Source organism: Lichenostomus cassidix, chromosome 5, assembly GCF_008360975.1.
Source record: "Lichenostomus cassidix isolate B80296 chromosome 5, HeHo_3.0, whole genome shotgun sequence".
NCBI lineage: Eukaryota > Metazoa > Chordata > Aves > Passeriformes > Meliphagidae > Lichenostomus > Lichenostomus cassidix.
The window spans coordinates 40,145,952-40,158,768 of NC_139486.1; the positions used below are offsets into that span (position 1 = coordinate 40,145,952).

At 40.4% G+C, this 12,817-nt stretch overlaps 1 protein-coding gene across 5 annotated transcripts in view; it reads right to left on the reverse strand.

Annotated features, from left to right (window-relative positions):
- Positions 1-12,817, reverse strand: part of TSPAN18 (tetraspanin 18) — a 114,913-nt gene that overhangs the window by 34,844 nt on the left and 67,252 nt on the right. Inside the window, exon 1 of one of the 5 annotated variants that reach the window (XM_085062613.1) lies at positions 12,669-12,749. The exons of the other annotated variants lie outside the window; for them this stretch is intronic. The gene's annotated coding sequence lies outside the window, so the exon portion shown is untranslated. Of the gene's footprint in view, positions 1-12,668; positions 12,750-12,817 lie in introns of those variants that run through there. 5 annotated transcript variants of the gene reach the window in all.

Consider the following 12,817-nt stretch of genomic DNA (forward strand, 5'->3'; position numbering starts at 1 on the left):
AGTCTGACCCAAACTGGCAATTCTGATTTTGAAAGTCTAGGCAACCATTTTTGAGAGGACAACAAAACATAGTGATAAAACCAGATCTACTGTGAGGAACAGGATTCCACAGGCTAACTTTCACATCAGTCAGAACTTGGCTGAATTCTGAATGCAAAATGACACCAGTTTTCAGTGGCTCGAGCTTGCTATACCCACACCTTTCTGTCCCTTTTCTTGATCAGCATGCAATTTGAAAGCAATATTGCATATCAGCTAAAAAATTATATATTTTAAAAAGTATCAAAATGAGGTTTGCAGAGCAAAGATCTAAAGCAGCCAAGGTTAAAGCAGAGAAAACATAGGGAACAGCAGGTTGTTCAAGCTATCCTGAGCATGGAGAGACAAAGTTTTGGGGTCAATCATCCAGTTAGGCTGCAGAGTTGCTCTGCTTTAAGGACAAGAAAAATTGTCTCAAGAGACACAGCATTTAACAGCTTCTTCTCCCATCCCTGCTGTCAGCACGGGGAGAAGAATCTTTCTGAAAACATTGCGAAGTCTTGCTGTGAAAATACATTTGACAATAAATTTTATGACAAATTTTATAACAAGATCTGTGGTTACCATTCCTCATGTCTGATGATGCACAAACCACCTTGCATCAGAACGTTAATACCATTTAAGCCTTAGATTGCTTTCCACATTAGTCTGAAAGCCCTTTATGAAGCTGTGTCCTTTATAAAGCTGGTGTGGCTTTGCTCCAGGATACCCAGCAAGTATCCTGGGCAGCTTCTGTTGTCCCCTGTCTAGTGCTCAAACCACTTTATAGTTCCAGTTCTGCTAATATCTCTCACAGAAACTCACAGACATTAGCAAGTAATTTCAAGCTGTTGTTCATCATCCTCCCCCGTCCCCTGTATTTAATGTAATTAACAACACTTATTTGTCACCCATGGAGTCTTAGAGATTTAGTTCAGGATCCTATGAGAGTACCAGACTGCCTGTACTGAAAACAGTTAGGAAACAAAGTACCTAGAAGACAATATTCAAAATATTGTAATTTCTAGATCAAAAGTATTTTGAGTATCTGCCAATATTTTTTAAAACTGTTCAGGTACAAAACCCCAGGTGGTGTCCTTCATATGGACCATACATTTCTGAGCTCATGGCAACTGGACCAAAAATGACCAGATGGCTTGAGCTCCATCTTTGCCATGTTCTTCACAACAATGTGCTCAAAACTGTAGAAATATCAATTTAGAGCTGATGTCTCCAAAAATGTGCCTTCAGCAGAAGCTCAGGAACAAGTTTTCCAGTCAGCACAGTGTTGATCAGGAGTTTGAAGCAGGTACTTCCAATAACGTAATAATCATAGCAGAAAAGCTGCAGTGCAAAACTTCCCCCAGTAAGGGATCACCTAATTGCATCCCGTGGAGAAACAGGTTTGATCTTACATCATCTGCATGAAGCACATTAATCTGGACAAAGGATGCACTCATGTAAATTGGTCTTCCAATACTTCTGTTTCTGTTTATTTGCACCAGCCTCCTCCCACACTTAACCTCCATCCTTTCAAGCTGTGCACCCAGGTGCTCTAGAGGTGAGTGCAGCATGACTCTGATGAGATGGAAGATGGAGTACCAGAGATACACAGAGACATATGAGAGGCAGGAGACATGCTTAGGGATCTATCATTTTTATGGCCTGTGCTCCTTTTCTGAGCCTGCACGCTCCCTATGGGCAAGGGGAAAGCAGGTGATATGCTGGCCCACCGTGGAAAACCCTGCAGAATAGCTTTGACTCAGTTTGTCCTTCACCAATTTTGCTGTTTAAACACTGCAACTCATTGGAGCTGAGCACACCTCACCAGCAGAGCCAAGTTCCCCCCTTTCAGCCCCTTGAGCACCAGAAGGGTGAGCACTGAGATGTGCATGTTTTCCCCACAGTTTTGCAGCTGCTGAAACAGGCATGGGCTCACCTTGTCCCGACTGAGTGACCTACCCCCCTCCTCTCCTCCAAGCAGGGGCTTGATCATATTTCTCTTCCTCATCTATTCCACTGCTTCAGATTTTGAGAGGCTGTATTTTACCTTTTATTTCCTAACTTTCCCTCTCTTCTGCAATACACTGTGTTGATATTGTTATCTGCGCCATATATCTCATACCATATTAATCATTTTTGTCATCTGATTTTTGCATAGGAGTTGTCATTTATAAAATCTGATTTTGCTCAGAAACATACAAACAAATCTGTGAGTCAAAAAGAATGAATGAGAGAATAAAAGTGAGTGCCAAGCAAACTCCCATTTAGGCACTTTACATATCCTGTATAAAATCCCAGCTCCTAAAATTCATTTTCTGGTGAGATGACATCTCATATAATATGCTATCTTTCCATTATCCCGGGGTGACACTGCTCAGGTCTCTCAGCTAATACTTATCTGCTGCCTTTCCTGCTATCCTGCGAAAATTACAAATGGATTAGGTGACTCCAAAGCATTTTGGAGCAAAATCCAGGATATCTTTCTGGTAAAAAAAGTGTAGTCAAAGGCAACCAGATAGCTACAGTCTACCAGTACCAACCCAGGGAATTCTTCTCTGTAAATCAGTAAAATACTGCTAAATCTATACCAAACACCCAGAATAATTATTTTCTCACTACTTAAATCTTTCCTATTGGCTCAGTGAATATGAAATTAGTCCTTTCAACTGGACCATGACTTGGTCTAAAGATTTGAAAAGAAATTAATGCTAGGACAGCCTATTCCTTTAATGACAGATCTCATTCAGCCATTTAACAAAAAAACCAACCAAACAAAAAAAACCAACCAACCAAACAAAAAAACCCCAAAAACCCAAACCAAACAAAAAAAAAACCCCACACTGCAGGGTATGGCATAAGTTATTAACCTACAAAATAAACTGATTTTAATTACCTATGTGCCAGGATTTGGTTGAAGACTTTGAATATCTGCTTCAAGAAGTATGATACATTTATATGAGTCATAGGAAAGACAGGGAGGAATTTACTTCACACATTCATTTTTTAAGGACTGAAAATGCAGGATTTAGTTCATGAAGGGAGCTTTAAGTTACCACCTGAGGTTATTACCCCAGCTTTGCTTGGAGACCTGCATTTTACAGCCTAGCTGTAGTGGCTCATATAAACAAGGGAATACGCCTGGGGCAATGGGTGCTTAACCTCGATGGGTTTGACAATATCTCCAGTCAGACTGTGTTTCATTTTCCCAACCACACAACCAGACCATGGCCTCATCAGAGAAGCAGTTTCAGCTCCAAGCAGAGACGCATTTTTCTAGCTGAAATAAAATGATATGTCATGACTGTATTCCCTTTACAGCATCAGTTCCTTTCCTGCTGCACCTGAAGGCTTAGTGAGCAATTTAATAGAAACTTTATAATGTGGGTGCTTTCTTCCTTTTAAAAGATGATGTATCTATCCTTTTTGTTAGCAGATCTAAGTGGAGGTACACCAGAAAAAAATTGTTCTTTCCCAAAAACTGGAATAAGCCATATAGCAGTAGGGTATTTTGCAACTTTAACTATGCAGATAAGAGCTTAATTAGCAACACTGTATAACACAAAACAAGGTTTTTTAGCATCTACCCACTTCATACAGTGTACAGCAAGAGCTCCTAAAACAATAAACTTACTCTAAACCCCAAAGAGAAATACCATCAAAAGCCTTTTTGCCCCACTGTTTTAAATACAGACACTTTAGGCTCTACATGGCCACTAAAAAAAAGTCCATGTAGGTCTAACCTGTGAATGCATTACTCCACATATTAAATAAAGTAGTATTAATTATAAAGCTGAACAGATTCTGCAACCACCACAAAAAGAAACTTGTAACTACACAATTAGAAAAATAGATAGAAACATTAAGAAAATACACTAAAAATGGCTAAAATAAAAGTCTACCAACCTTTTCCCATCTCATCCTCCAGGTGAAGATGAGTAGAGACTGACTTCCCACTCAGCCCCAGCAGTGCAGTGCCTTGTCCCACCCCCAGCTGAGCCCCAGGTGTGAGTGCTAGGATCCTCAGCCAGCACTCACAGTGGGCAGTTTCTGCAAAAGGGCAAATGTGACACCTGGGCCAAGCACAGATGTTCTCATGCTTGGAACTGCATCAGGAAGAATGAGAAAGACACCAAGCTGGAAAGCTGAGGTAACACTGCTTCATGACTCTTCTCTGAAGAGCACACTGCTCCCATTAACACCTGTGACATGTTTCCTTAGAACATAAAGCTCTGCTGAAATCCAAGTGAAGGGTTACAGGTTTCCAAGTCAGTCCTGAAAAGATAGTTTCCATGAGGACACTGACCTGCTGAGCAGAGGTTAGTGGCAGGGAAGTGCTATCATTCACAGTAGCAGGGTAATAAGGCAACGTCTATGTTTTGCAGCCCCAAGTCTTCAGCAATGGTGGTTTTGAAAATGCCAAAGATACCAGGTGCAATGGAAAGGTCTTTTTTGTGTTTACAGCTTCAAACAATAGCACAGTAATAGGAGCTTTACAGACCTTGGATATTACATGACCTACTCAAGCACTCAGGCCCTGAGCTCTTTGTCACAAGGTCTCTGTTCAGAACAAAGCCAAGTCCTTTCAGCTCCACTTAAGTGACTCTACTAGCATTCATTAAAAGGACAGTAAAAGGGACAGCAAATGGTTTGCTAATAAAGCGTGATTCTGAGGTTCACTGTGAATAGAGGAGAGGTAGCATAATTACATTAGTAAAGGTAACTGAGGTCACTGCCACATTGTTGTTCGCCATTTAATTTAAGCAAAAATAGTGTAAGGTGGCCATAATTGGAGAGAGAAAAAAAAAAGACAGGAGAAACTGTTCTGCTTTTGGATGAGTCTGACTGCATGATTATAGGATGTTGGTGATGTCTAAGAGGGAGCTACTGAATATTTAACCCTAGAAATAGAAGCTTAGTTGTCTCTTGTCCTGTTAACATCCACACATATTTTCCATTAGCTCTAATTAGGGCTAACAGGGTGTTCACTAAGTATCTCCATAATTAATGTTAATAGTAGTTACAGGCAAACGTTGATAGAAGATGAAATGCCAAGGTTCTTCTCCAGGGTTAAATACTCAGCAGCCTGTCTGTCTCTCATTTCCATTTCCTCCTGTAACAGCCCTTTAATCAATCGCACGGATCCCAGACAGCCTTACCCACTGTGTCTTGCAGTAAGAGACACATGCAGCCATAAGTAACAGCCCATGCTGTTATTTATACAAAATATAAACACAGACACACAATACCTGACACGTATTAGGCTGGTTCACGTCCATACACTCACTGCTGTACAGTTATTGCAACAGCATATTAACAATGCAGACTGTCACATCCCTTTTTCCTTCAAGATGCCCAGGCTTCACAGGGAAGCAATATCATTTCTATAATATATTAAGATAAGTAATTTTTAATTAACAAAACAAAGAGCAAACAAGATCATACGAACAACCTCAATTACCCTTATTAATGCCATTGTGCCACCTTTAGTTGATAGACTGTACTCTATTCCCAAATCAGAGGTTATTAAGAAACCATTAAATTTGTAAATGAGAACAGAACAATTATCAGCCATAATCAGAACAGAAGTAATAATGCACCTTCTATTGTGTTTCTGGGTTGAGCCCTGAGCAGTAGCTCATGGAAAAAGTGTTAGCAGACTGCTTCCAGCCAGGGGCTATTTGCTAGCCCAAAGTCTCACTCTTTGCTCCCCTATCCCACTGTGAATGAATAATATTAATCAAATTTGTGCAATTCTGTAGCTGAGTAGATTTATAAACTGCCTTTAGCTGGGAATGTATTTATAAAGCCTCAGGGAACCAGAGCAGTACTCTGCTGTTTCCCTCAGGAGCTGCAGATACTATTTGTAGAAAAGTTAGAGTTTTGAAGCCTTCGCCAGGGATGTCTCAAAGAGGCAAAAAGCACCAGAAGAGGAGTGATGGGAGAGCCTGTGCAGGCAGCCAAGCATGGAGGAAGGAGCAGGACAAAGTCCCACGGGCACTGGCTGTTTGAGCCAGAAAAGGAGCTGTGCTTTTGGAAAATGTGACTCAGGCATCTGAACTCTCCCAGCACTCCAGTGCTGGCAGTCACCAGTGCTCATGAGCTTTGGGGAAGCTCCAGGCACAAAACACATGCAGACATGAGTCCCATGGAAAGGAACAGGTGCTCTCTATAGGGTGAGGAAAGAAAAATAAATTCGTATATTTATCAACTCACCTATACTGGCCCCACGTTACATTAAAGAGGAGATGGCTCCCATGACTCATCTTAAATCAGAATTGGAGATGTTTTGGCTTTGCTATGTGAAAACAAACTCTTTTTACTTGCTTTGTTTTCTGCCCTGGGGAATTAGTGACTCAGGCAGGATGCTGAAGACTCAGGGGGATTTATTTTTCATCATGTTTAAGGAGGGCTTTTTTTTACCAGACATGCAGACTTATTAATGCAGCTCCACTCAGTATTAGACTTTCAATAAATCATTTTGCCCCTCCATTTTTCTTCATAAGCTTATGCGGGAGCATGAGGAAGTTATGGCTCAGGAAAGCAAGGGATTTGAAGCACAGGAGGCACTATCTGAGGCATGCTGTCTCTCTGCAAGGGGGTCACAGCCAGGCTACCCTTCTCATGCATTCGCCTTTGCCATTCCCTTCCCTTCCCTTCCCTTCCCTTCTAACAAGGGGGAGGATCTCACACAACTCCCAGGATGGGTCCTGCTCTTGGCACCCTTATATTGCTCTTTTTATGGCCATCAGGCCCTGTACCACATCCTTCCTCTTCTGGTTCCACATTTCACCCAGTCTCCTCTGACATGACATCCATGACTTGCATGGAAGCTCCCACCTCACTGCTGGATATTCAGACTCCGCAGCTGTGAAAGAGGAAAGTGTCTGTAGGGTGAAAACCTTCCCATTTTCATGGTCAGGTTTGATTTACTAGAGAGACTTTACTGTGTCCACACAGCTCTTCTCAGAAAATCAACATGGAGTATTTTTTTCCAGAGCTTTAGGAGCAACCAATATTTTAGCTATAGTCAATCTGATCAAACACAATGTTTCCTCCCAAATAATGAGTTGCTTTCAATATATTTTGAATATTCATGACATGCTATTTTTTGCAATCATACAAAACAGCGGAAATATATTTAGTAGTAGCAGAAAAAAGAACGGCCAGAGCTCTATATTACCTGTTACAACACTGGTCCCTTTTCCAGCCTGCTCATACTCTTGGCATTTGGAAATGCACAGTGAAAAAAGAAAATATAGTCAGTAAAACTAACACTTGTAAAACTGCATTTTAAAACCAGGGTGTTGTAAAGCAGCAGCTACAAAATGAGCTGAAACCCTTAGCAATGAGTTGTCTAGACATTTTTATAAGAATTGCAATGAATGTCGAGTAAGTGTTCAAGGAAATCTGAGTTGATTGAAACATCTGACTACCCTGTATTTTAACTGGATGGCTGGTGCTGCTTCAGCATCTTGCCAACAGGATGAGAAGGATATTAAAAGAGGGAGCAGGAGGGGATCAGCCAAGAATAGTGATAGGATAGTTCATCTCCTCTTCATTATTACTTAAAATAGTGAGGATGTTCTCTAGTTGTGTTGGATATCCAGTTAATTTTATCCGGGGCTCTACAAAGCACAAACCCATGTTGGCAATAAAAGTAGCACAAAGAGATGGATCATGTCTGAAGGAATTTGCTCTCACTGGATTTTTTTTCTTTTTCCTCAGAAACAATAGAAAAAGGTTTGAGCTGAATATTTTCTGTAAGACAGCTTAGCCAGATACTGAAAACATGAGCTCTGAGATGTATTTTCTAACTTGAAATCTTTGTCTTTTTGCTTTCTGAAGCCAACTCACTTTCACAGGTTTATTTTTCTATTTAGCTAAAAAGAGACTGCCTTCTAGTGCAAACTGTGTGCAAGTGGGACTTTGCACAGTAAAATCTTATGCTTATCTAGGGCTGTTGACATATGAACCACTGATACATGAACAGCTGGCTAGCTTCTGATACTACACAAAATGGAGCTCAAACCCTCTGGAAATGCAACTGTCTGGACAGCATTACTGGTGGTATTGAGTTTGGGGGAACTACTCCCCTATTTCCTATCATTCTACATGATGGAATATCATGGATTTCCTGAGATCATGTTACATCTTCCAGATGAAGCCTGAACCTGTCAGCTGAGAATTTCTTTCAGTTTGGGAAGAGACATTTACTGCTTCAATTTGTTTTAAAACTCAAACCCAGGCATTTTGTGATGTTTTTGTCAATCTAGGACAGAACTTCTAATCAAAACAAGAGAGACTGTTTGAAATAGCCAGAGGTGTGGTCGATGGGGCACTAACATGGGACACAGAAGATTCCTGGTCTTCCCAGTTCTCACCAGGAAACACAAGCAACCTAGTAGCCAGGGTATTGGCCTAAAAATAAATGAAACAGTACACACCTTTTTTACACAACTCTAACTTAAAGATGATGCAATGGTCTACACAGATTAAAGTTCCTTGTCTTTGGGGTCTGGAATTGTCCCTGCTCAAAAGGCCACTTGCAATTCTATTGTGTACAAGTAAGGAAACATTTAGGGAATTTAGGATGAACAACAATAATATAGTGAATAGTATATAAAAGAACTAACCAGTTAGATCTTAGAATTTTCCACAGAGCACTCTGAGTGGACATTGAAAGATTCTCTCCAACTGCAATGTACTGATAAATCCATGCTTAAGAGAGGCAGAAACAAAACCAGCTGCAGACTCACTGATATACCAGAAAAAGCAGAAAATTTCTGTGAGTGTACAAAGCCCAACAATCCCCTCAGAGCTTCAACCCAGGGTAACAGTGTAATCTTTTTCCCTATCAGATCTACCTGTCTCTGGCAAAGCCCTGTGTCAGGGCTACCCCTGTGCTATCCCAAAGGGATGCTCTCCTTCCCCTGATCAGCCTCAGCTCCCTTGGCAGGGAAAGGGCATATGACAGCAAGCAGCCCAGGCTGTCTTAAGAACCAAAAGCAACCACTGAAGTAATCTACATCTAGGAGCCACAAAAATATATTTATTTTTTTCTCTCTCTAAAATAAAATAAACTCCAATTATAATCATCCTAACCATAACACTTCAGTTTGCAAACACTCTCAAAGCTGCAGTGGGCAATAAATCAGACATGTCACTTCCAGCAATTCATCACTGGAGTTGGTTGCTACATGGCTGTGATATAAAAAGAGGCTTTTTCCTGGTGATCTTCAGAGCCAAGATTCTTTTTGTTGGCTCTTCTTTAAACAAACACTCATGCATATTACAGTTGAATTGGAATTTATCATTCAATCCTAATTATTTTCCTCTAATCAGTGGTTTGAGGGTGACTTTGATTCTGAAGGGTGATGCACTGTCATAGTCATTTAAAAAAATTAATTCAGTGAAACCAACTCCAAATGTATGTGCATGATGTCTCTGCTGCATTAATTCATCAGCATCACATAAGTCACACTGAAGGCAACCAAGACCTTCTGTTTTTCAGGCAAATTGTCTCAAAAGAACAACAATAAAAATCAATAAAGGGCAAAAGAAGCTTCTGCAATGTCATGAAACACCAGCAAAATACACTGGGGCTCTGTCCAAACACAGCTGTAACATCCCATCCCTTCCACGACACTCTGAAGGATACAAGAGCATTTTCAATAAAGCAGTAGAACATGAAGGTTTATACATCTTTGATGTCCCACAGCTGCAGGGAAAGACAGCAGTTTACTAATCCTGTACCATTTCCCTTTCATTAGTTTAAGTTTTCGATTTTGTATGGTGCTAAATTTAGAAAGAGGGGTTAATTGTTTAACCTTAGAAAAATAATTACACTTCTTTTGGCACTGCATTTTGGCCTATTTAATATTTTTAGTTCCCCAAAGGATTTGAAGCTCAATGAAATGGTAAACACAGACTGTACCTGTGGATTCACTAAACAAAAATCTGAGACTGGACTTTAAGGTTTTATAGATTTTGGATCTACCTGTTGCATGTGCTGTGGGAAAAAACCTTTCCAACATTTATTTGAAACAAAACTTGAAATTAGATTTGGTTTTATAAATTTCTGGGTTTTGGGTTGGTTTTTTTTTTAATCCAGTTTCAATACAGCACATGTTCAATTTAATTCCTATTCCAGTTACTACTATCACTTGGCTAGAAGAGAAGGTGGTGTGGCATAGTTCTGGTTTAGAACTTTCAAACAAAATTTCAATCAGAATTTTTTGCAGTTCCGTAGCTATTTATCCTCCTATGGCATTTTTTTCCCCAGTAGAGGTAGTTGAGTAGTGATAATTCCTTACACTCTCAACAAAACTGTTCAGCCCAGCCTTGTCATTCACACAGATCTTTGAACAGAAGTAAGAATTTCAATCTCCATTCTTGTCACTGTCTTTTCCAGTTCATTGATACTAATATGGTTCCCAAAAATGTTACTCCACTCTCCATTTCAGCAGAAACCAGAGTGCACACTCACTCCTCCCATCCAATTTTCACTCCAGAAATTACACAGTCCTTTTGCATATTGTCTCTGCTAGGAAAAAAAACCAAGGAAGAGAAAAGGCTGCAGTTTCTATTTTAAACAGTAAAATTTATATGGTGTAATGTGTTTAGTCCAACAGGTTGTTGGGATACTAAAATTTGATTAAGAGATAGCATTTTATTGATACCCCTAATAAGCATATACTTGGTTTACCCCAGCAAATAATCTGGTAAAACACCTGAAAACACATGAAGACAAGAGGAAGACAACTTATATGACAAAATCACTGTGCCAAACTATAGCAATTTTACATCTAACTTCACCTTCAGCAGAGAGAGAAGGGTTTGTCATTTCTACTTACAATAGATACCAGGCTTCTGTGAATAGTTATTTACTGACAATCAGTGGCTTTGTGTGCATATTTTCATACATATATATGTATATATGTATATTTATACACACACGCTTTTCAGACTTCTGACTGTTTTGTTTCTAATATTAGTTCAAAGTTTGGTGCAGTCTTCATTCAGCAATGAAGATGAGCCAATCTTCAATGTGACTTTGCTCAGGTGTTCATTTCCCCTCCACACACACTTCATTATACTAATTTGTTTTCACATATTACCCTTGAATGTACATATTCTTAGATCAGGTAATATTTCTGTCATGAAAATTGACTGTGCTTTGAGCAAGAGGACCCTGATTCGTTATTTGAGATCTTTCATGCCATCTCAGTTTAAAGGTTAATTACCCCTACTGACACAGTTCCTAAGTGCTGTTTGAAATAGCACAATGCTCTACAGATGGATGCAGCAAAACCTGTAGCACTGCAATATGAACTACCCAAATTTAAACTAGCTGAGCTTAAAAATTATTTTTAACTACTCCTAGTTTGTGAAGTGCATAGACATTTACACATGACCCGTACAACACGGCATCCTGCTAACAATGAGCAGTAGCTAATGTGAGCTAACATGAGTTTTCATGTGCTCAGCAAGGGAGAGAGGAGAAAGTTGTTGCTCTGTTCATAGTCCCTCTGAACACAAGAATAATGCATGACTTGGCCAGTCACTGTCACCAACCAGTGATGTGTATGAACTGCAAAGAGCATTTTCATGTTTAAGATGAAATAATTTATTTTAAATATTCAACAGTCAGTGCCTTCTTCGTATTGTACTCCTGGGGTCTTAACTCACATGCTTTGATTCCATGTTGCCAGGAAGGCTACTTGTCAGCAGTTGTAGTGTGAGCAGCAGCGGGAGGCTCAGAACAAGCATGTGAAATAAAGTGCATACGCTAGAGACAGCACAATGGTTGGTTTTCTAAGTGGCACGAAGCGCTTCGCCCTGCGGGAGCCCTCAGATCTCCGTGCTGAGCAGCTGGGTTGCACTTCTCTCCCATCAATAATAATGATAAATAATAATAATGATAGAAAGTAAAAGGAAACTCTAAGCTTCTGGACTGCATCAGGTGGACTTTGTGCTCCTGTTTCCAAGTGCACAGTGATTACTTCTCCCACCTCTCCCCCCACAACCTCTGCTTTTGAAAAGCTGGCTGGGGGGCTGAGATGCAGGTCTACCCTGTATCCAGGCAACGGGCATCCCTGAGGCTCTGCAAACCTCTGCAATGCACAGGAGGAGCAGCTGGGACAGGTACCTCCCCAGACTTCATGGAGTGAGGGATAGAAGGAGCTTTTCCAATTTTAAAGAATAAAGGCAGACAGTAAAGCAAGATCCCTAACTACTTTCTGTCAATGAAAGCATGTTCCAAGGTCCCCCTGGGGCTGCTTGCTTTCCCAGCACTGCTCACTGGGAAGGTGCAAAACTTACAGTCACATTCTCTTTTTTTTCTCAGTTCTGTGTATGTTCTCACCTAGGTACACCTCTTTCTACTGCAGGAATTTTCCAGATTTACTAGCCACATATAGGCAGCAATCTCAATTCCTGGAACCATGTTTCAGCCAGGCAAAACCTACCAATGTCATGATTAATGGACATGCACCCACACCACCAGGCTTCAAAGATGGTCTGTGGAAGGAAAAGATCAGTTGAGAACAGATGATTAATTAATCCTTATATTCACAAAAAGTTCTTCCTCAAGTAAAGAATAAGTGGCATCAGATTTCATACACAGTGCCTCAGGCAGGTTTAGTCACCATGCCCTGTTACACACAGTTTCCAGCTTCAGCTGATGTTGACAGAGACTGGGACAGTCTGACAGAGATTTCATGTTTGACGAAAGACCAAAGGACACCATGAGCTAAGTTTCATATACATATAAGTTATAGATGTATATATATGCTGA